Source organism: Lissotriton helveticus, chromosome 8, assembly GCF_964261635.1.
Source record: "Lissotriton helveticus chromosome 8, aLisHel1.1, whole genome shotgun sequence".
Taxonomy (NCBI): domain Eukaryota; kingdom Metazoa; phylum Chordata; class Amphibia; order Caudata; family Salamandridae; genus Lissotriton; species Lissotriton helveticus.
In genome coordinates this window covers 572,403,459-572,425,079 of record NC_136069.1, presented here as the reverse complement: position 1 = coordinate 572,425,079, position 21,621 = coordinate 572,403,459, and positions in this window count along the sequence as shown.

The following is a 21,621-nucleotide window of genomic DNA, read 5'->3' as shown; positions in this document are numbered from 1 at the left end:
CGGATCTTGGCATCTCAGCGCCTTGTGGTGTCTTCAAATCAGAAAATATTGTTGCGCTGCCTTTGGCCCCATTCACACATCAGTCCGCTACTGACACCATCTCACAGGCCAACGGGGCGCCCCACGCCGACTTTCAACATTGTTGGATGGCCACAGAAGTGCGACAACATACTAGACACCACCTCGGTGCCATCCGGATCTTGGCGCGTTGTGCTGCCTTCGGCCTATTCGCACATCGGTCCGCTACTGACGCAAACTCACAGGCCAACGGGGCGCCCCACGCCGACTTTCAGCATTGTAGGATGGCCACACCAGTGCGGCAACTTGCTACACACCACCTCGGTGCCATCCGGATCTTGGCATCTCAGCGCCTTGTGGTGTCTTCTACTCCGGAAATATAGTAGAAAATATTCTTGCGCTGCCTTTGGCCCCATTCACACATCAGTCCGCTACTGACACCATCTCACAGGCCAACGGGGCGCCCCACGCCGACTTTCAACATTGTAGGATGGCCACAGAAGTGCGACAACTTACTAGACACCACCTCGGTGCCATCCGGATCTTGGCGCGTTGTGCTGCCTTCGGCCTATTCGCACATCGGTCCGCTACTGACGCAAACTCACAGGCCAACGGGGCGCCCCACGCCGACTTTCAGCATTGTAGGATGGCCACACCAGTGCGGCAACTTGCTACACACCACCTCGGTGCCATCCGGATCTTGGCATCTCAGCGCCTAGTGGTGTCTTCTATTCCGAAAATATTGTTGCGCTGCCTTCGGCCCCATTCACACATCGGTCCGCTACTGACGCCATCTCACAGGCCAACGGGGCGCCCCACGCCGACTTTCAGCATTGTAGGATGGCCACACCAGTGCGGCAACTTACTAGACACCACCTCGGTGCCATCCGGATCTTGGCGCGTTGTGCTGCCTTCGGCCTATTCGCACATCGGTCCGCTACTGACGCAAACTCACAGGCCAACGGGGCGCCCCACGCCGACTTTCAGCATTGTAGGATGGCCACACCAGTGCGGCAACTTACTAGACACCACCTCGGTGCCATCCGGATCTTGGCGCGTTGTGCTGCCTTCGGCCTATTCGCACATCGGTCCGCTACTGACGCAAACTCACAGGCCAACGGGGCGCCCCACGCCGACTTTCAGCATTGTTGGATGGCCACACCAGTGCGGCAACTTACTAGACACCACCTCGGTGCCATCCGGATCTTGGCGCGTTGTGCTGCCTTCGGCCTATTCGCACATCGGTCTGCTACTGACGCAAACTCACAGGCCAACGGGGCGCCCCACGCCGACTTTCAGCATTGTAGGATGGCCACACCAGTGCTGCAACTTGCTGGACACCACCTCGGTGCCATCCGGATCTTGGCGCGTTGTATTGCCTTCGGCCTATTCGCACATCGGTCCGCTACTGACGCCGCCTTACGTGCCAACGTATTTTCTCCGCATTTTACACCCTATGCCGCATAACAGGTCATGTGACTTGTTTATAAAACTTTTCATTGGTTCATTTTACTTTTGGTTTCCTAATGATGGAAGGCTTGATCATGTGACCTAAAAACAACACTTTTCATTGGATGAAAACTTTTTTTTTTCCCCAAACGATGAAAGCCGCACCTTGTTTCTGGATGTTTCAGACTGAAGCTGGCCTCAGCATGAGAGCACCACCATCTCGTAGCTCAGTCGTGGTCATTCCGCGAGCAATCATGGCAGCCGCTCCCCACCAGAAGCCTGCAGGAGTCGGAGCCCCCAAAACTTTTGATGAATTCTCAAGGCGAAGGGGACGCTTTCGAGAATGGGGTCCAAGACCTAGCAGACAAGCGTCCGATTTCCAAGGTGTCCCAGGGCCATTTCAGTGGACCAGGCCCAAAAAGGAAACAGCCTGCCGCCATTTTGAGAGTCCTGTGACAGCCGCCTATCGCTGCACCGCAAGAGTGGGCGCAACTCAGCTGAATTGCGGCTTTTGACACAGTGGACCAAAAACGGACGGAATGGCAACTGAAACGGTAAAGGGGCGCCCCACTACAACAGATGACACTCCACCTGGAGAGGCCCGTTCACCGCCTCCCCCGGGGCGCCCCGCGCCGTTATTCGGAGCAGCATTGTAGGATACCAAAACCAGTGCGGCAACTTACTGGACATCACCTTGGTGCCATCGTTCTGCTGCCTTGGAACTATTCGCGCAACAGTTTGCTACTGATGACCCACCCCCCGCGACGCCCCATGCCGTTATTTGCTGGGTGGCAACTTACTAGACATCACTTTCGTGTCATCTAGATTTCGGCGCGTTCTGCTGCCTTGGAACTATTCGCACAACAGTTTGCTACTGATGACCCACCCCCCGCGACGCCCCACGCCGGAAATCTGGACGTTGTGCTGCGTTGGGACTATTCGCACAGCCGACCGCTACTTCGTTGTTTTTCCCTAAAAATGTTTATATGTTATTACTATTTTTGTTTTCTTGTATATATTTATAAATTATTAAAGTTTTATAATCTTACTACTTTGTCGGAGTGCTATATATATTTAATGTGACACATAATTGTAAAAACTTTGATGTACAAAGAGTCATCCCTGGAATCTTCCGCTTCAGGCTCGGTCCCCTCCCCAATCACAATACAGGATGGTTTTCAGATAATAGCAATGCTTCTGCTGTGACGGATCTCATCCAGTGTGGGCCTTGATCTACTATAACTCCTTTGAAGAGGGGTGATTCTTTACAGCTGTGGCCATAAACTACATCTGCAGGGCTAGCTGATACCCTAGGACCAGCCTGGACAATCGGACACAGAGGAAAAGGAGTGTCAGAGGGTGCGGTAGTGAATAGGGCGAAAGGGAGGTGTCGGGCGGGCACAGGGTGTGATTCTCAGGGAAGAGCAGCGCAGATGGGGGGAGGTTTATTACCCATGCATAAGACAGAGAGCGGGGGTGACCACTGCCTGGGGGAGATGCTTGCGAGGGTGGGGAGCCATGCTAAGGATCGACAGCGTGCACAGAGTGGGTCTGGTCAAGGCATCTAAAATGGCTGCCGTGCACGACAAAAGTGTGGCATTTGAAAAAAGACAAGAAGGCGCAGACAATGTTTTTCAACACTTCCTGATTTCCTTCGAATCGAACGTTAACAGACGTTGGGGCATATTACCAAAGTTAAGCGATATTTATCCCTAACGATGCTTAGGAACGATTTTTTTACCGTCAGAAATTATCGCAGATAAACCTTGCTATTATCAAGGTTTATCGGAAATACGATAAAAAACGACCGCAATGCATTAATATCGCTGAAAACTCAGCGATATTCATGCATTACCGAGCTAATGCTCTTAGCCATGTTATCCACCTCCCATTGGATAACATGGCTAAGAACTGCTCAGGGCAGGTGGTAGCTTTTGGAGATATTCGCGCTTATCTCGAATATTTCCAAAAGTTGATAATAGGAGATAGCGATGTTAGCGACTGTTTCCAGTCGCTAACATCTTGGCATGCCCACTTTGCATGTCATTAGTGATAAATATCACTCACATGCAAAGTGGGGCCCAAGATGGTCGCTATCTTCTACTAGCCGTCGCTAACTAGTGTTAGCAACAGCTAGGTAATACACATATAATTTTATCTCCGCGAAGCGGAGTGCTGTTACAGATATATATCTTGTTTTTGAACGTTAATTTCTCAAAATGCACTGAAGCACATATATTGAGACCTAGCAAAGGCACATCGGGCTACCAGTCCCTACAATTTTGCCAAGTTTCGTGCAAATCCATTCAGCTGTTCGATCCTACCGAGAGACAAGATGGCGGCCGCTACGGACTGTTTGGAATGTTTACAGACACCGGAGAGCCAATCAGCTTCGCTTCGCAAAGCTCCGTAACGCGAAAAGTACGCGAAGCGGTGCGGTGTTACAGATATATATCTTTTTTTGAACGTTAATTTCTCAAAATCCACTGGAGCACATATATTGAGATCTAGCAAAGGCACATCGGGCTACCAGTCCCTACAATTTTGCCAAGTTTCGTGCAAATCCATTCAGCTGTTCGATTATTATTATTTTTATTTTTTTTTGCCCCGCGGGGCCCTTTTAAAACCTCCACATCAAACCTAGGGGGTCAGCGACAATGTACTATGCCCCCTTATGGTCATTTGCCCCTTCGCTTTGGCCTCCTCTTGTCTCTCGATCCTACCGAGAGACAAGATGGCGGCCGCTACAGACTGTTTGGAATGTTGACAGACACCGGAGAACCAATCAGCTTCGCTTCACAAAGCTCCGTTGCGCGAAAAGTCCGCGTCCTGGGCCGCTGCCCAGTCCGCTGTTACAGATATATATCTTTTTTTAAACGTTAATTTCTCAAAATCCACTGCAGCACATATATTGAGACCTACAAAAGGCACATCGGGCTACCAGTCCCTACAATTTTGCCAAGTTTCGTGCAAATCCATTCAGCCGTTCGGGCTAAAAGTGAGGCCAACCGCCCTATGGAAATTAACATGGGAAAAACGCGTTTTGGGACCCCCCTTTTTTCTCGGCCCCCCCTTGACGAACCCCCCCAAAATTTTCAGGGGCTGCTCAGAAACAAAATGTGCCATTTTCCTGAAAATTTCAGCCAATTCCGTCCACAAACGCCAACGTTATTAGACATAGAATTTTCAAAAAACCCATAGAGAAAAAATCCTAACTATATATACCTACTGGCGACCGCCAGTAGGTAATATATATATATATATATATATATATATATATATATATATATATATATATATATATATATATATATATATATATACTTATGCATTTCTTCTTGTATGCATTATTTTATTTTGTTCTCTTTCTGTTTCTGTTTTGTTTTTTTGTTTAATGATGTTTTCTTAGCTTGCTATTATTAATGGGTTAATATGGGAAAGGAGATGTGTTGCATTTAGACTCCTTCGAGAGTACCTCACGAGGAATGCAGCCCAGGACTGTTCTCCGCGCTACGTGTGTTGTGAGGTTTCTATGGGGGAACGTTATAATGATAGACAGTTGAGAGCTGGCTGGCAGCTCCCAACTGATGTTACTGGAACTTGCAATACTACTTATTCTATCAAATCCCTGCTCTGGCACATATTTTCACCTCTGTTATGTGAACATTTTGATGCTGAACTGGAGCTTTGCTACAGTCTTCAAAAATCCAGCTGCAAAACTGAAATAATGTCTGCCATGACACTATTCTTTGTCCCGCATATACTTGTGGTCATTTGTGTGTGGCCATAAATGACCGAAACAAGTGGATCTCTGTACAGGTCAATAGGTAGTGGGGGCAGACCACAGCCATTGTCACAAATTGACACCAGTGACCATAAACTGAGTGGCTTCATCTGTTCTGATAGAAATGATAGACGTTGGAGTGAAGATCAACATCCACTTCTACAGATATTTGTATTTACTGATAGACAGGCCGTGTATCCTCGTGCTGGGCTGCAGCATCTGCAAGGTCTCATATTAAAGGTTGAGCTCAATATTAAATGCTCTCAAACAGTCTATACATTTTAGGGAGAGATGGAACACAGCCTAGAAGACAGTAGGTTTTCTAAAGTATTTCTTTCTGATATTAGGCATGGATTTAAACATGGATTGCTCCAGGAAATAAACATGTATAACATTATCACTGCAGTAGCCTTTCCACACCTCCTACTCTTTAAAGGCACCCTGGGGGCCAGAGCACTGCAAAATGCAGTGCATAGAAAGGCACACGTTGGTCTCTTATTTGTTTCACACTCACCATATAAGATTTAGAATTTCTTGTATTTCTTATGTTTGTAACACATTTTTAACTGTGATAACTCTTGAGAATATGCGTACCAGTTTGCTAATTTTTTTCTCCCAGGGATACTGTTGTTTTAGGGCCTGTGAATGTGCAGTAAGTGGAGCTATTGCCTTTAGTGCGTGGGAGCCTAGATTCGAATCCTGTCCTCGTTGCTTGACGAAACATCATGTGATTCTGGGCAAATCACCTAATCTCCCTATACCTATAAAAACATAAAAATCTGAAATGTAATGTGTGTAAAATGTATTTAGGTAATCACAACTAAATTTTGTAGATCATCTCCCAACCTATCAAGTAATGTACATAGCTTAATTTATTCATCTCTAGATTTGTGCAATACAAATAACAGTGCGTACATGACAGAGTGAACATTCATACATCTAGTAAAAGTTTCTCATGCCTCTTGTGTATCATGCCTCTTGATTTGGAAGTAAAAAATGAAACATTTCAAAAAAAGCAATGGAAGGTCCTTTACATCTCATGATAACATCACTACTGACAAATTATGTGACTCCTCAAGGATCATTTTATGAATCTAATGCAGTAAACCAAAGTTTTGAGACTATCTCCCTACAATTTCCTTCACAGCATACCACTATGCGGGCCAGAAAATAAAATATATCTTTACACAATCTCAAAATGGAACACAGTTTCAAATGTACACTTCTCACTAAGTATTGTGTCATTCTGCAGATATTGTGCTGCTACAGAATTACAGAGTACATGGTGTGTTTCCTAAGTAGGCTAGATTGTTACATGGAAACAATGCAATAAGTATCTCTCTATTGATCCATCCATCCTTTGATGGATCTATCATTTATAAAATAGCAATGTTTCTCTTCTGCTCCTTCATCTTATTACTGTCATCATTGTTATGATTATTACGAATGAAATGATAATAGTATTAATAAGAATAATGACAATAACAATTGATGAAGATAATATATAATAAGAATAAGAATAATAAGAAGAAGAAGTAGAAGAGGAAGACGAAAAAGATGACCAACAGTAACAACATTCCAATTAGTTCTCCAAGTACTACTACTTACTGCATACAGAGCGTGCTGTCAAATACCTTTAACGTAATTTAACTGCAAATACAAGTTGTTACCAGAGCTGAAGACAGCTTTGGGCCACACTATCAAGTTTTCTTAAAAGAGAGCTCTTAGCTTTTTCAGGACCTTCCCATATGTTTGAATGTGGATGCCAGTATAAATGAGCCATGTTTTAAAAGTGTTTCAATATATTCATTACCTATCAATTTCCAACATATCCTCCTATGTATCATCACATTTCCAACCAGACATAGAATAGGTACCCTTCCCTACACCAGACTCGTAAATCCTGTGTCATGAATTAAAAGTGAAACCTCATTGTGAAGCAATCCATCGCAAAACCTATTTTTACTACACATTTCATCTTCACGCACAAACAGGAGGCCCAGAAATGTCAAATTCAGCTGGGACTATCAGGAAAACACGTATTTTCTGGTCCATCACATTTCTTTGGAGACAAAAAGTATATTCCCCAAAATTTGAAAGAGATGTGAAGAGGTTTGTATGTTTTTATCATTAAGGTTCAAACTCAAAGATCAACAAATCAGAGCTTTTCATAAAATTCAGCTGTTTTCATTGAAACTGAAATGGTTGCAGAATAGAAGCCTACATTTCTAGGAAAAAAATCGAAATAGAGTATTTCAATTTGAAGAATATTCACACTGCAATGTGAGAATGCAGGAAAGACTTTAAGCAGTTCTGCACAATCGAAAAAAATATATGTTGCCATGCCTCAATCAGTAAATTCACAAGGAATGGTTTCAGGTTAATTAGATGTAGAGGATTTTGCCTTTGCACTGGTTTGTTTTATGTAGGGATCATGGTGTTGAGGTTATCAAGACAGGCAACATTTAAACATGGTGGAGCACATTTACAAGCCACTTGTGCCCCTTTGGCGTCACTTTTAACATGGGAAAAGTGATGCAAAATTGGTGCAAGGGGCTTGTAAATAAGACCCGGTGTTCGCAAACAAGCTGTGGAAGGGAGCTATGGTTTTCCATTTTAAACACCTAAAATGAGTTTGGAACGAGTTTGACAAAAACATTTCTTGTCCTCAATATTGAAAATAGCAATATATTTAGTTGCATATTTGTCAGACTTATACACTTCCCGTTTTCCTCTTTTAAATGTAATTCTGCATTTAGTGAGTGGGAGAAACTGAATAAGGAAATGCAAGAAATTCAGAAGAGCCTCTGCAGAAATCCATGACTTCCACACATTGCACAATCATTAAAAGAGACTAAACTATATTTTTTAGGTTGCAGGAAAAGATTTGTGCACGTTTGTTTCCAGATGGAAAGTGTCTGCTTAAATATAAATTCCAAAAGTTCTTAATTTAAATTGTTTATTTTAGCATTTGTTATATTAGAGTTTCAGAGAGGTAATTTTTTACATTTATAGTCTGAAATTGCTCGTTTTGACTTTTGTTCATTTTGTAGTACTTATAAGCAGGCCATTAGCATCTATTTTCTGAGCCATTCTTTGCAGGACATAAGATAGCAGAATCAAGTAAAGAAAAAGTGTTTCAGTGGGTATGGACACGATTACAGCTAATTTTAGACCTGGGTATTTTTAGCAAAGGGGTACCATAACATGTGCAATGAGGCATAGAAAACACAACAACTGATGTGCAGAACAGCAAAGGAGTGGGTTTCAATGTGTGCTTTGAATGTGAGAGAAAGGTTAGATAAAGGGTGAGTATTGCATCGAGGAGGCCATGCTAATAGCTAATGCAGCTGGCAAGTGTAGAAATAAAAAAAATACATGATCATATGTGAGTGGGTAGCAGAAACTGCCAGAACTGTGTGGTGTTAGGCAGTTGATAGCTTTGAAGGGAATGTGTTTGACATAATTTGGATAATTCTTGTGAAGCCATATGTGGTTAGAGTTTCATGAAAACTATAATTACTGCTTTCCTGCATGTGTTTATGTGTGCGTGGAATCATGTGCATTTTACTGAATGATATAAAGGCAAGTTACAGTTCACCACTAAGGACCCGATTCACAGAACTAACTTAAGACAAAATCCTAAACTTACTACCATTTTGGTATTCACAGAAGGCACTTACTCATTTTGGTATCACAGAAGGCACTTACTCATTTTGGTATTCACAGAAGTCACTTACTCATTTCGATATTCACAGAAGTTAGGACTCCTAACTTTAGGACTCCAAAATGCTTTAGGACTCCTAAATGCCTTCTGTGAATACCTAAAGTCATAAAGTTTGGATTATTCGCAGTTTAGGAGTAGTAAAGTTAGGAGTCCTAACTTTACTACTATTTTGCTCTATTTACAAGTCCATTTTGTACATCCAGATTGCTTTGTAAAATGCACTGCATTTGTTGCAAAGAAATAAGACTTTTTATAATCTGGCAGTTCATGACATATTTCTCAATTCATCTGTCATTGTAGGTGTGTTCTTTACACATATTAGCATTTGTACAAAGTTGTTTTGTATGCATAAACATATTGTCAGCTCAAAGTCCTTTCTTACTTTGCAAACATGGATTAATAACCTTACCACTTTCCATTTTTTGGACTTCCACTTTGTCCTTTTTTAGATGTAGGTACTTTAAAAAATATATATTTAGAGTACATTTTCATATCTCCAAGCTTTACATGAACTTCCATTCTAGTACTACAATTCACCTAATGTAAATCGTTTTTGCATTGGTCTAGTAGTATTGGGCTACATTTGTATCCTAATGCAAAATATAATCTAATAGCAATGTGTGTTACAGCTCAGTTGTACTTCGAAGGGAGAATTCGAATAGTTTATTTTATCATGTGATTAAAGTTTGACTCTCTTCGCAATTGTTTTCAACAAATTCCCAACTACATAACATACCAATGGTAACTTTCCCTTCCAAACCTGTAATCTACTTGTTTTACATGGTAATATGACCTTAAATATCACTGAGATAGTTGTAGATACACTATAATATCCCTAAAGAATACAGTTTAGTGTATTTGTTATATAATGTGCTTCTTCAGCACTTTCGTGCTATGTTACTAGCCCAATCTTACATATAATCAGTCATACTGTTGCTTTTATAACTGTAATAAGTTACATAGTATCTAGTTGGACAGTGTTCCTTTTTTTTTTTTTTTGGTAATCCTCATATACCATTGATTGGAACTCTTGACGGGAGACTGGCGCCTCAATGCAATTTGGTCGTACTGATCCGGCCCTTGTTGGAATTGGCCAAAAGCAAGGTAGTAAGCCTGCACCCTCAAGTGGCCACTACCTTCCCATCCTAACTCCTTTTCACCAACCTATGGGCTCCCAGGCTACTTAGAAGTCCAGGGAACCAGCAGGGCTCCAGATAAATCATTGGAAAACCAATCATCGAAGTTGCCATGCCTCCAAGGCCGCCCAAACATTAACCTGACTCGCGGGATCACAAGCCATGTCTGACTTACTAGTTATCATAATTTGCTGTAAGCAGCTTGGGAAGGTGGGGGGAATTGGGTCCTTCCATGCTCTACAAATCTCACGCCTTGCGAGTAAGATAACATAAAATGCGAATTTTGTGGGGAGGTCGTTTACCTTATAAGCCGAAATAAGCCCTGTTAATAAAGTGTAGGTAGAGATTGTAATGGGCATAGAAAGAACAATTTCCAGAAATTCACTAATCTTGCCCCAATAATCTTTTAGTTCTGGACATTCAGCAAACATGTGGACGTCATCCGCTTTTAGATAGCCACATCTCTGGCAGTGGTAAGCTAAGTTAGAATATTTAGCCAGTTTCTTTGGAGTTATATACACCCTATACATTGTGTACAGATGATTTCTCTTTAATGCTGCTGGCTTGATTGTTGCGTTTAAAATGCTGAAAGAGTCATACAAAAAGCCCATAAAGGTCCCACTGCCCATTGTTATAGTGTTGCACCACAATTTGTTTACCTCCACTTCTGTCACTTCCTCACCCTCTAGCAGCACTAAGTACCAGAACGATATTTGGCTCTTCCACCTGCCGCCTCATTCCCACATCAAATGTAGGATTAGGAATTTTACTTTCAGTAGGTCTTGTTGGCCTGGTTGCCCACCACCCAGATAATTGATAGTATTTGAATGTGGTGAGGGTACCCCTTGTCAGATTGAAAAGCCTATCCCAACTCAAAAGTCGTCCTTCCTCCTGCAAATCTCCCCAACAGTTCAGCCCCGCCTGTTTTATTGGCAGTGACAAGTGGTCATTTAGGCATGCTGGAAGGCCAGGTGAATCCCATATAGGGGCCTGTAACGAATAGTAAGGAATATTCAGCTTGTTTCTCACGAATACCCAATTTTTCAGGGCTGTCCCCAAGATCTTCAGCCTTACTTTTTTTTTAAATTTCGGGTCCCCAAATTTAAAAAGAAAATAGTCTAATCTCTGTGGGACGTCCTGTAGTAAGGCGGAAAATAGCAGGCCCATAGATGATTGATCCATTTGGCCAGCCATTTGTCTGAAATGTTTGAAATGGAATGCCTGGCAATAGTGGAGTAAGTCTGGAAAAGCCAGCCCTCCTGTTTTTAGGCTTCTTCTTAGTTTTTTCCATGAGATTCGCGGGGCTTTAGAATTCCAAATAAATGAGCCCAATTTCCCTTGCAGCTTTTTAATTAAAGATAATGGAAATGATAGAGGAATAGAATTAAATAGGAATGTGATTTTGGGGAGGATAATCATCTTCAGAAGGTTCACCCTCCCATATATATTTAAGGGGAGGGAGGACCATCGTTGTAGTAAGGCATTTGTGTCCTTAATAACTCTGTCTAAATTAATTTTTGGGAATTCTTCAATTTTTTGGGCTAGATGGACTCCTATGTACCTCATTTGGTTTTTACTCCCTAACGTGTCTACCTGCTGATTCCATTCCATTATTTCCGTTTTCTCTTTGTTAATTGTGTACCCGGAACCCTCACCGAAGCCTTCTGCGAGATGTATGAGTCTAGGTATGGCTTCTTCCGGGTTTGAGGTATACATCAACAGATCATCTGCATATAATGCAAATTTCAGCTCTAAGTCCGCGATCTTAAATGGTTTAATTAGGGGGTCTGATCTTAACATACAAACAAAAGGCTCAATATATAAATTAAACAAAAGGGGCGACAGGGGACAGCCCTGTCGAGTGCCTCGTGCTATAGAGATCTGATCCGTGAGAGAGCCGTTTACTAGAATTTTTGCTGTTGGAACAGAATATAGTGACTTGGCGGCTGTAATAAAATTATTTGGGAGGCCGAATTTTGCCATAGCATCCAAAGGTATTCCCAATCTACCTGATCGAAAGCCTTAGCAGCGTCGACTGTCACGATGGTCAGCAGTAGCTTTTTGTCTTGATCAACATCTATTACCGCGACTACTTGAAAGGTCAGTTTGTTAAGTTGTCTATCTGGGATAAACCCCTTTGGTCACAATGTACGACACATTTTACTACCTTGGCCAGCCTAGTCGCCAATACCCCCGCAAACACCTTATAATCAACATTTAATAGAGAGATGGATCTGTATGACTCTATCCTGCTTGGATCTTTATTCGGCTTCAGCAGTAGTGTGACTGTTGCCTCATCCCATGACCTTGGAGCCTGCACCCCTTGAAGTAAGATTTCATTAAATAATAATGTCAGGACTATAGCTATTTGTTCCAATACTATCTTGTAAAGTTCCACTGGGAGCCCATCCGGGCCTGCGGCCTTGCCTTTAACCATTTTCGATAATTGAGTCCTCACCTCTCCTTCCCTTATTTCAGAGCTGAAGAAAGACCTTTCTGTGTCTGACAACTCAGGGATCTGTATATTATGTAACCAGGCTTCTGCCTGCTCCCTGCTCAGAGAAGTGTTAGGACCATATAGGGACTGCATGTACCTCTTGGCCTCATTTTTGATGAAATCATCTTCATTCATGGTTTCCCCGTGCTTGACAATAATAGGTTATCAATCTGATTCCTCGTCCTGTCTGCTCGGGCTTTCCACGCGAGAAGGGGCCCACATTTCTCCCCATACGCAAACTGTTGTAGTTTGCTCACGTCCCATTTGTCCTTTAGGTCTTTATCTTGCTCTGCTTGGTATTCTGCTCGCAGGATATCTAGTTCCCTTTGGAGGGGAAGCCTGCTATGGGACTCCTTTGCTGATGCTCTTTGCAGTTCAAGTTCTTTTGCTTTAATTTTCAGTAGACGTGCTTCCCTTTTCTTCCTCCCCAGTCTGTTCTTCCTTATCATCAGGGTAGTTAGAAGACCACGGGTAAAAGCTTTGTATGTCTCCCAAACAGTTTGTTTACTTTCTTACTCGTTGTTAACCCTAAAAAACGCCTCCGACTGAGTAACCAGGTTCTGTCTGACTTCCTCATCAAGTAATAGTGTCCGGTCTAAGGTCCACCTCCTTTGCTGTACTTTTTGTCGCAGCTGAATCTCCATTTCGACAATTGAATGATCGGACAAAATGGCCGGTAAATAAATTATAGAGTCCACTGCCGAGGAAAGAGTTTTGTCCAATAGAAAAAAATCTATTCTGGAATGGTGGCCGTACCTTCTGCTGTAGAAGGAGTAGTTCTTTTTCCCTGCGTTTTTAAGTCTCCAGATATCTATTAGATTAAAATCCCGCATGATGTTCTTCAGCTCCAATCTAGTTTTTTGTGGGGGAGTAAATCTCACTCGGTAGGTACAATCCAGATCTTTATCAAAAATAAGGTTAAAATCGCCCCCCAGAATTATAGGACCATCTGTCTCAATTAAGCTGCTTTTAAGTTTCAACAATGCTCCTGGAGCGTCCAGATTCGGACCATAGTACACTGCACATGTGAAATGGGTGTGCCCAAACATTAGAGATGTCACCAACCATCTCCCAGAGTGATCTGTCTCATGTTTCGTAAGCCTTATCCCTGCATTCGCTCTAATTATTATAGCCACCCCTCTCGTACTGCCCGTTTGCTCTGAGCAGACAACATCCTGGATCCACCTGCATTTTTTTAAAACTTGCTTACATTCCTCCTTCTCCAAATGAGTCTCCTCTAGTAAAGAAATAAGTGCTCCCGAGTTATACAGAAAATCAATTATCCTGCGGGCTTTCTTAAGCAGCTCCCTGAATTTTTTTTTTTTTTGTATATGAGCATAATTTTTTTCTGCTTTTTCCCCAACCCCCAGCCCTCCTACCCACCTCCCATGAGGAGCCCCCCCTTTTTCCTTCTGGCGATCTTGTCGCCGATTGAGAGCTCGCAGGAACCCTGGTTGGTGGTCCCTCTATTGTGTACTTAACTAAATACAGACACCTAAACATTATCCTTAAAACCTACCTATACACCCTAAAACTTCTATATGTGTAGGCTCATGTGTCCGGGTAAACCCAAGTGCAGTTTTTTTTTTCCTTCCCCCTTTTTTCCCCTTTTTTTCCCCTTCCTCTTTATTGTGTATAATTTAATTTCAAATTACCCAAAAATGATATATTTGTTTATCCATATATATTTTTTTCCCTTTCTTTTTTTTTTCTCTTCTTCTTCCTCTTCAACATTCTGTTGTGGACTTTCAAAAAAAAAAAGAGCACATACAATCTTGAAACATATCTTAATGGTCTTACGCTATTGATAGTTAACTGACCCCAGATAATGTATTCAAATATGTTTATTTTTATATTTTGTTAACGTGCACTATCGCGCATTAAGGTGAGAAAAGCATCAACTTCTTGTGGTGAAGTGAAATTATGTGTTTTATTCCTCCACACCACTCTCAAAAGGGCTGGGAACTTCATTTGCACTTGTGCGCCCATGCTCTTTAACTCTGGCATCCGGTTCCCCAGCTCCCACTGCCTCTGCGCTGTTACCTTCCCCACATCCGAGCGTATGAGATAATGAGCCGAGCCGATTTGTAATGTCTTATCTTGCAGTGCCCTGCTCAGAATCAACTCTTTCACTGTGAAGGTAAGAAAATTTACCAGAATCTTTCTTGGGCCCGACCTCCCCGCATGCAGCCTGTATGGGTCCCTGTGTGCTCTTTGAATCTCGGCCTCTAGATTAATATCTGGGCTGTCTTTTAGGACTCCCTCTCTTAGGAGTTTGCAGATGAGACCCTTGACGTCCCCATTTTCTGTTCCCTCAGGAATTTTTAAGAATTTTAAGTTGTTTCTCCTTGAGTGAATTTCTAATCTTTCGACGTCCATCTGCAGGGCTCTGTTCTGCACTCTAAGGGTTTCAATGTCTCTGTCATGCCTTTTTGAGGCCCCAGTAAGCAGGCTAACTTCCTCCTCCAAAACATCCGTGCGTTTACAGACATCGTCTAACTTCATCTCCAAATTGGCACACTGCTCGTGAATGCTTCTTTGGTTTGCTTCGGATGTATCAAATTTTCTGTCTAGTTTTGACAAAAGGTCTTACCTCAGGCTAAGAAGAAGAGTCTCTACCTGTGATATGTGATATACCTTCTGCTGTCACTGGTGGAGTTGTTGTAGTTTTATCGCTCCCTGTTTCAACTGCTGGTTTAATCGCAGGAATAAGGGGATCCACTTGATCTGCCTGCGGGGAGTTCTGACTTCGAAGCGCCCCCTCTGTCCCTTCAATTTCTGTTTGTTCTGCCCGTTCAACCAACCCCTCTACGTTTTTTATTTCTGCCAGAACAGTGTATCTATTTTTAAGAGGTACTGGGGGGGACATACTGAGCATATCAGGTACACTGGGTGAGCTGTGGATAGGAGGGTGGATAGGAGGGCTTTGAAGGTTAGGCGAATCTGTCACATTCCGACCATCAACCAACTGGGGGCTGGGAATATTAATACTGAGCATGTCTAGAGTACTAGAGATACTAGCTGTGACTCCCTTGCCTATACTAGATTCCGAGGTCAGGGTGATAGACCCCCCTCCTTGGGACCAACCACCTTCTCCATGATTTTAAAATAGGATTTTAGAGAGGGTGTAGGCTTCGGAAAAGATAAGCACACTTTCGGGGGTTTCGGCTTCTTAACCTCACCAGATCTTGCGACGTTCCCCCTTCTTTCTCTCCTCTTTTCTTTGGGGGTTAACGGTGCGGTTTCTACCCTCGAGGTACCCAGACACCCAGTCCCAATCTTCTGAAGTTCTAATCTAGACCTTAGCTGGTATCTATTCCTGGTCTGGGGAGCAGGGGGGACGTGCGGAAGCTCCTTGCCCTTACTCTTAGAATTGCACCCCTCCCCACCCAGGCTGTACTTAGAGGGGCTAATCAGGGAGGCAGTGTCAGTTTCTATTGTCTGGGGGGGGTACAAATGCTCTGTCAGGGGTTATACCTGAGTCCATGCCCTCACGCTGCGTCAGGGTTAGAAAAACAGGGGCACACTTCACAGAATCCACACAATGTATTATATCAGCCCTCTGTGGCCCCCTTCCAAAGAACTCCAATCCAGCTGCCCCCACAGTTTGGCAATTCAATCCTTGAAAACCCCCGCGTGCCCCCTTGACTGACCGTGCTGGATGTTGGAATAAACGGCTGCTGGTTAAGGGAGAGCTGAGGCTGATTCTTGCCAACAGCTGCCTAGAGCGCCGCCAGATACTCGCCCGGTCTCCTGTGTGCCTCGCTGGTTCACCGGTATGCCCCCTCCTTATGCCGACTGAACAAACGTCTGCCTCCTCTCCAGCCGCCTGATCCGGGTCCCGGTCTGCCGTACTCCAGGAAGAGTATCCGCCCCAACCCATAGCCCGGGTGCTTGCGTCGCTCACTTGCCTCGCCTCGCCTGCAGGGTCCGAACGCTCGTTGGGTGCGGGGTTGACCAGGACGCGGCCGCGGAGCAGTTGACTCTCGGCGATTCACATTGAAAGGAATAATGGGGAAAGGACGTCAGAATAGGCACGCTATTAAAAAAAAAGAGCCTGCATATGTTCTCTCACCATTTCGGTGTCTGTAGCTCAGCCTTGTCATGGAGAAACCACCTCCCGGTCCGGAGCTCTCACGGCAGACGTCAGCCTGCCGCCATGTTCCTCCACAGTTGGACAGTGTTCTAGCCTACTACATCATGTTTCACTTTCCTAGTTTTAATTAGTGTCCCTTCCTGCACATAAATAATCATTTAAAAAATGACGAATTGCAACTTCTATGTGTACTGCACAAACCAGTATGTATGGAAGTCACAAATCCCCATTTATAATTGTTTATGTGCAGGCATACACACCTTCCTGCACATAAACAATCATTCCACCTAATGCAAGCACCCTTGCCCTATGGTGCAAGCGTGCCTGTGTTGGCGTGAGGCAGCTGAAATTAGTGCCAGCGCAGGGGGAAATGCAGAAGTGCACCATTCTCTTGTAAATACGGTACAAACCTGCATTTCAGAAGTCGCAGAACGTGGCATTTAGCCAGGAAGGCTACTGCCGTTCTCCGTCACTTCTTTGTAAAGATGCCTGTTTGTTTACCAGCCATGAGTGCAGGAACTACCATATACTAGTTTCCCCCTAAGTATATTGGTGTACTCATTTTAATACGTTTGAAAGGGAGAGCACTAGCACTTTACAACTGGTTAGTAATGAGCACCGAGTACCAAGGCCAAGAATAAAGAGTTTTAGCAACATGAGGCAAAATTCTGGGATGCCCCTTCAGAAATGGCAAATTTCCAACACTTGTGATATGTTACTTTATGAAGTTATATTATATTGTCCTACATATTAATACAATATTTTTTGTCATTTCCATAGTCCATTGTTTATTTTATTTATTTATTTATTTAGAAAGTTTTATATAGCGCGGACAAGATCTTTGCAGATATCAGAGCGCTTTACAAAGAAGGGGTAGATGAGGGAGCATAGTCAAACAGGTAAGTCAGTAACGCTAACAATACAAATAGGTGGGGGCAAAGCCAATCATATACATATATATCAACAATACATATCAATAATACAGTTCATACAAATAAGCAAAGCGGTCGAACAAGTAGTACAGATCGGTCCAGAGTCTTTAAAGAGTCCGAAATAATAGTTCAGGTGTATTTAGCCATGAGGATAGCTTTTACTTCTTTCTTAAAGAGTGTAGTGGAGGGAATGAGCCTGGTTTCGGGAGGGAGTGAGTTCCAGATCCTAGGTGCCATTCCTGAGAAGGAGCGTTTGTAAGTTTTTTCCTTCTGGAATCTTCGATTGTTCTACCAAGCCTCAAGGTGCTGTGGGGGGGAGGACAGAGAGATGGAAAGAAGGGCCAGGAGGGGCAAAGGAGAGAGCTACACAGATAGAATAAAGGCCCAAAGATGATATAGTCTTCCCTAAAATTCTGATATCTTATGGGATGAAGCAAAAGAGCATTCTGTGTTTCCAGTATTGGTTGACAGGTTCACATTTAGCATATCAAGAAGCACTCGCGATAATGCAATGACAGGAGGAGAGGACACAAGCAAACAGCTGTCTTTGCAACACTGATTCTGTTTTACAAAATTGAACTTCCCCTGGGTGTAACGTAGGCCTCTGCAGCCCCTTGGGTGAAGGGGGAGGAAATCCTTTAGGGGGTCCTCAACCCTCTGAGGGCACCTATTCACCCAAGGCCAACACATATCTGTGAGATATTGGATATTAAGGGGTTCCTCTTCACATTCTGCAGGTGACCCATCATTTTTAAATACCCCGCTGAGCATCCCAACAACATTTGGCGCAATTCATCCGAAGTGTTAGTAATACACCACTTCAGGAGATTGCACAATAGAAGCGGTACATGCCTAGATGTATTCTTCAGCTAACAATCCATTCTGGCTTTTTAAAAGAGTTAAATGTACAGCAATAAGTGGGCGGCTTGAAAAACATTCAGATTTCACCTCTTTGCAATTTCTTTGCTCAAACCTTCTCATACGTTGTACTGGCACAATATGCTTAGATGTTCACTCACCACAATTTGCCCACCATTTTGAAGGGAGCATTGTTGTTCAAATCTTTAGATCAAAATATTAACTAACTTGCAACATCTCCGACCATCTTTGGAGGACAGGGGGCACAAAAGAGCAAAGACTTATATCAGCTGCATACCGAAATGTAAAACTTTTGGCACCTTAAACATTCCTTCACTGTGGATTCTTTCAATCCCTAAAACGACCCCCCCCCCCAATCATAAATCAACCAGACATGTCTCTTTCACCAATGGTTAAAAACACACGTTCCGATTTAATTTTCTCTAAAAGTGCTTTTGTTTAATGTACTCTTTAATCGCTTCTCTAATCCTATCCATTTGACAGTGTTTTTGTCTGGTTTATTTATTAGCCTGATGCACTGGAGTTTACTATTATTATACATAAACCGGACTAATACAGCACTATAGAAAAATGGAAATAAATAAATGCATAAGTCACCACCTTTTTGGATTTCACTTTTTGTATTGTTTTAATATAAGCATATCTGTTTGTGACCAAGTAATATCCACAAGATGTGACTCTAACAACTCTGGTGCTGCCAGCAGCCGGTGGATCTAGGCCTGCTTTGTTCTTATCAATTCAGCCTGAGCAATTGTTAGCACTGCACTGATGTGTCGGACATATGTCACTCTGCTTGGCTGCTTTCTAACATCAATTTGGAAAACCTCATGTGCTCGGGAACAATTAGGTGTTTATTGAGTAAAATGTATTATGCTTGTCACAGTTCAGTTGTTCTGTTTCTGTTGACAGCTGAAGCAGGCAATGAAATATCCCAGCTGAAGGATAAAATACAATTAGTGCTGTTGCTGCTTGAAAGCATCACCAAACTGCCCCTGCTGGGGTCTCCTAAGACAGTGCTGTTCATCCTGGGGGAAATTGTTACAGTTACATATTTATAATACAAATAGTCGCAGCATGTGAGGGTGAGCCTAGGGGGAGTGATTTGGAATGTTCTAGAGGCCATTTGTGGTGCAGCACAGCACAAGACACCTTACTGCACTGTGCTGTGTTACTGGGATAGGGAGGCATGAGGCGAATTAAAAAGAATATGGCAGATCCCTGTCCTTTCCCCAGCGCTGGCAAACAATGGGCTGCCTAGTGCCAATGCTGGCACCCTCGCACCATTATAGAAGGGTGCCTGCGTTGCATGCAGGATTGTTTTTGTGCAGCATTGGGCACCTCCCTGCATGAACAGGAAAGGGTTTTTCCTCTTTCTATGTGTGCAGCAGGTAAAAACGAAAAGAAATAAAGCTATTTCCTGGCATACTTTTTTGGTACACTCCCAGGTTTACCTCTCCTTGTGAATCTGGGAATGCGTAAAAGAATATGGATGTTGCCTGAGAACACACAGGCAACACTCGTGGAAAACACCTCCCTGGAGCAGAGTAATGCAACAAAGCAATTTGCCCTACTTTACATTAGTCGACATTTATGAAGCCACGCAGAGCAACGCAAGGTGAGATTGCGTAGATTCATAAATAAGATTTTTCATTTGTGTCGCTCTTGCACTACGTTGCATGGTGCAAGAGTGACACAAACTGGGTCATAAATATGGCCCTATAATATTAATACTAATACCTAATGATTTCATAGCATTTTCTCTGTTTCATTTTGTTTTTTACTAACATTTAGACATTCTCTGTGTTCTACAGTTTTTATTCCATTTTATTAATTATGAGTAATATGTAAGGCGGCGCAAAATTTTAGTTAGCTATCAAAGTTTGTGAAATTCATGAACGTAGCACTGCTTACAGTTACTGGAATTTCTATTATTATTTTTTTTTTTACCTAAGCGTGTGCCTCACTTAAGAAAGTTTTGCAAAATGAAGCAGATGACTGGTGGGCAAAGAAAATGCCTCACAGACATTTTCTTTTTAAACCAGTCTACAGCCAGCATCTTGAAAGACTTTTTTTTACGTATGGTGTATGTACTGGTAACAGTGACATGGGATGATATTGTTAATTAAGTTGATGGTCTGTATGGTTTGTTTCTTTAAATGTAATCATGTCTATACTCCTGATATAGCACGTTATGAGAGCGAAATGCATTTGTGATATAATGCATGTGATAGTGGGATTACAATTTGGAAACTAATATTGATATCTGTGATTGAATAATTAAGATAATTTCTAATGAAAACAGTTGGAAGATAGTCTGTTTGAAAAGATGTCATAAACAAACAGGTTTTTAAATTAAAAAATGCAATGGAGAAATGGATACATAATAAGATCCATAATAAGTGCTGCTAGTCAGCCTGCATGACTGCATAGGTCTATCTGGAAGAATTTAACCAGATAAAGTACTATAGTTAGTCTTGTGTCAGAATACTTATCTAGATACACATCATTTTTTTATGGAAAGTGGTATAAATGACAAATTAAGCTAAGTTGCATATCATATTAAAAACATGGGAATGCAGTATAGGAATTTATGGAATACATTGATGAGATACATGCAAACTACCTTTTGCTACAAAACCATAATATCCTTCAATATTCATGACAAAATATACAATTTCCCACACACTTTTATTTAATTTCTAGGCAACGTATTTGCTACATGGTTCATTTGGATACTTTCTTGTAAAATGTGAAGTCATTTTTGTAAATAGCTTGAAAATGTTGAAACACTGTTAGCAGATTAGGAAATGGCTTGTCAAGGTGTGGAGAAAGGCGTGAAAAGAACATAGCACCCTTCTTTTTGTAGATGTAATATTGGACAGTATATGCTATTGCATCCTCTTTCCATGCGGCAATGAGACAATGCGGTCTAGTGGCTAAGATTCCGGCTTTGGAACACGGGGACATGGCTTTGATTCCTAGTGGCAGAATATAACTGTAAATCTTGTGATTCTGGTCAAATCAATTAATGTTCTTGCTCCCCAAAGGAAATATGGATAATGTATTTAAATGTGTTATTCAAATGTGGGAATCCTCAATTGAA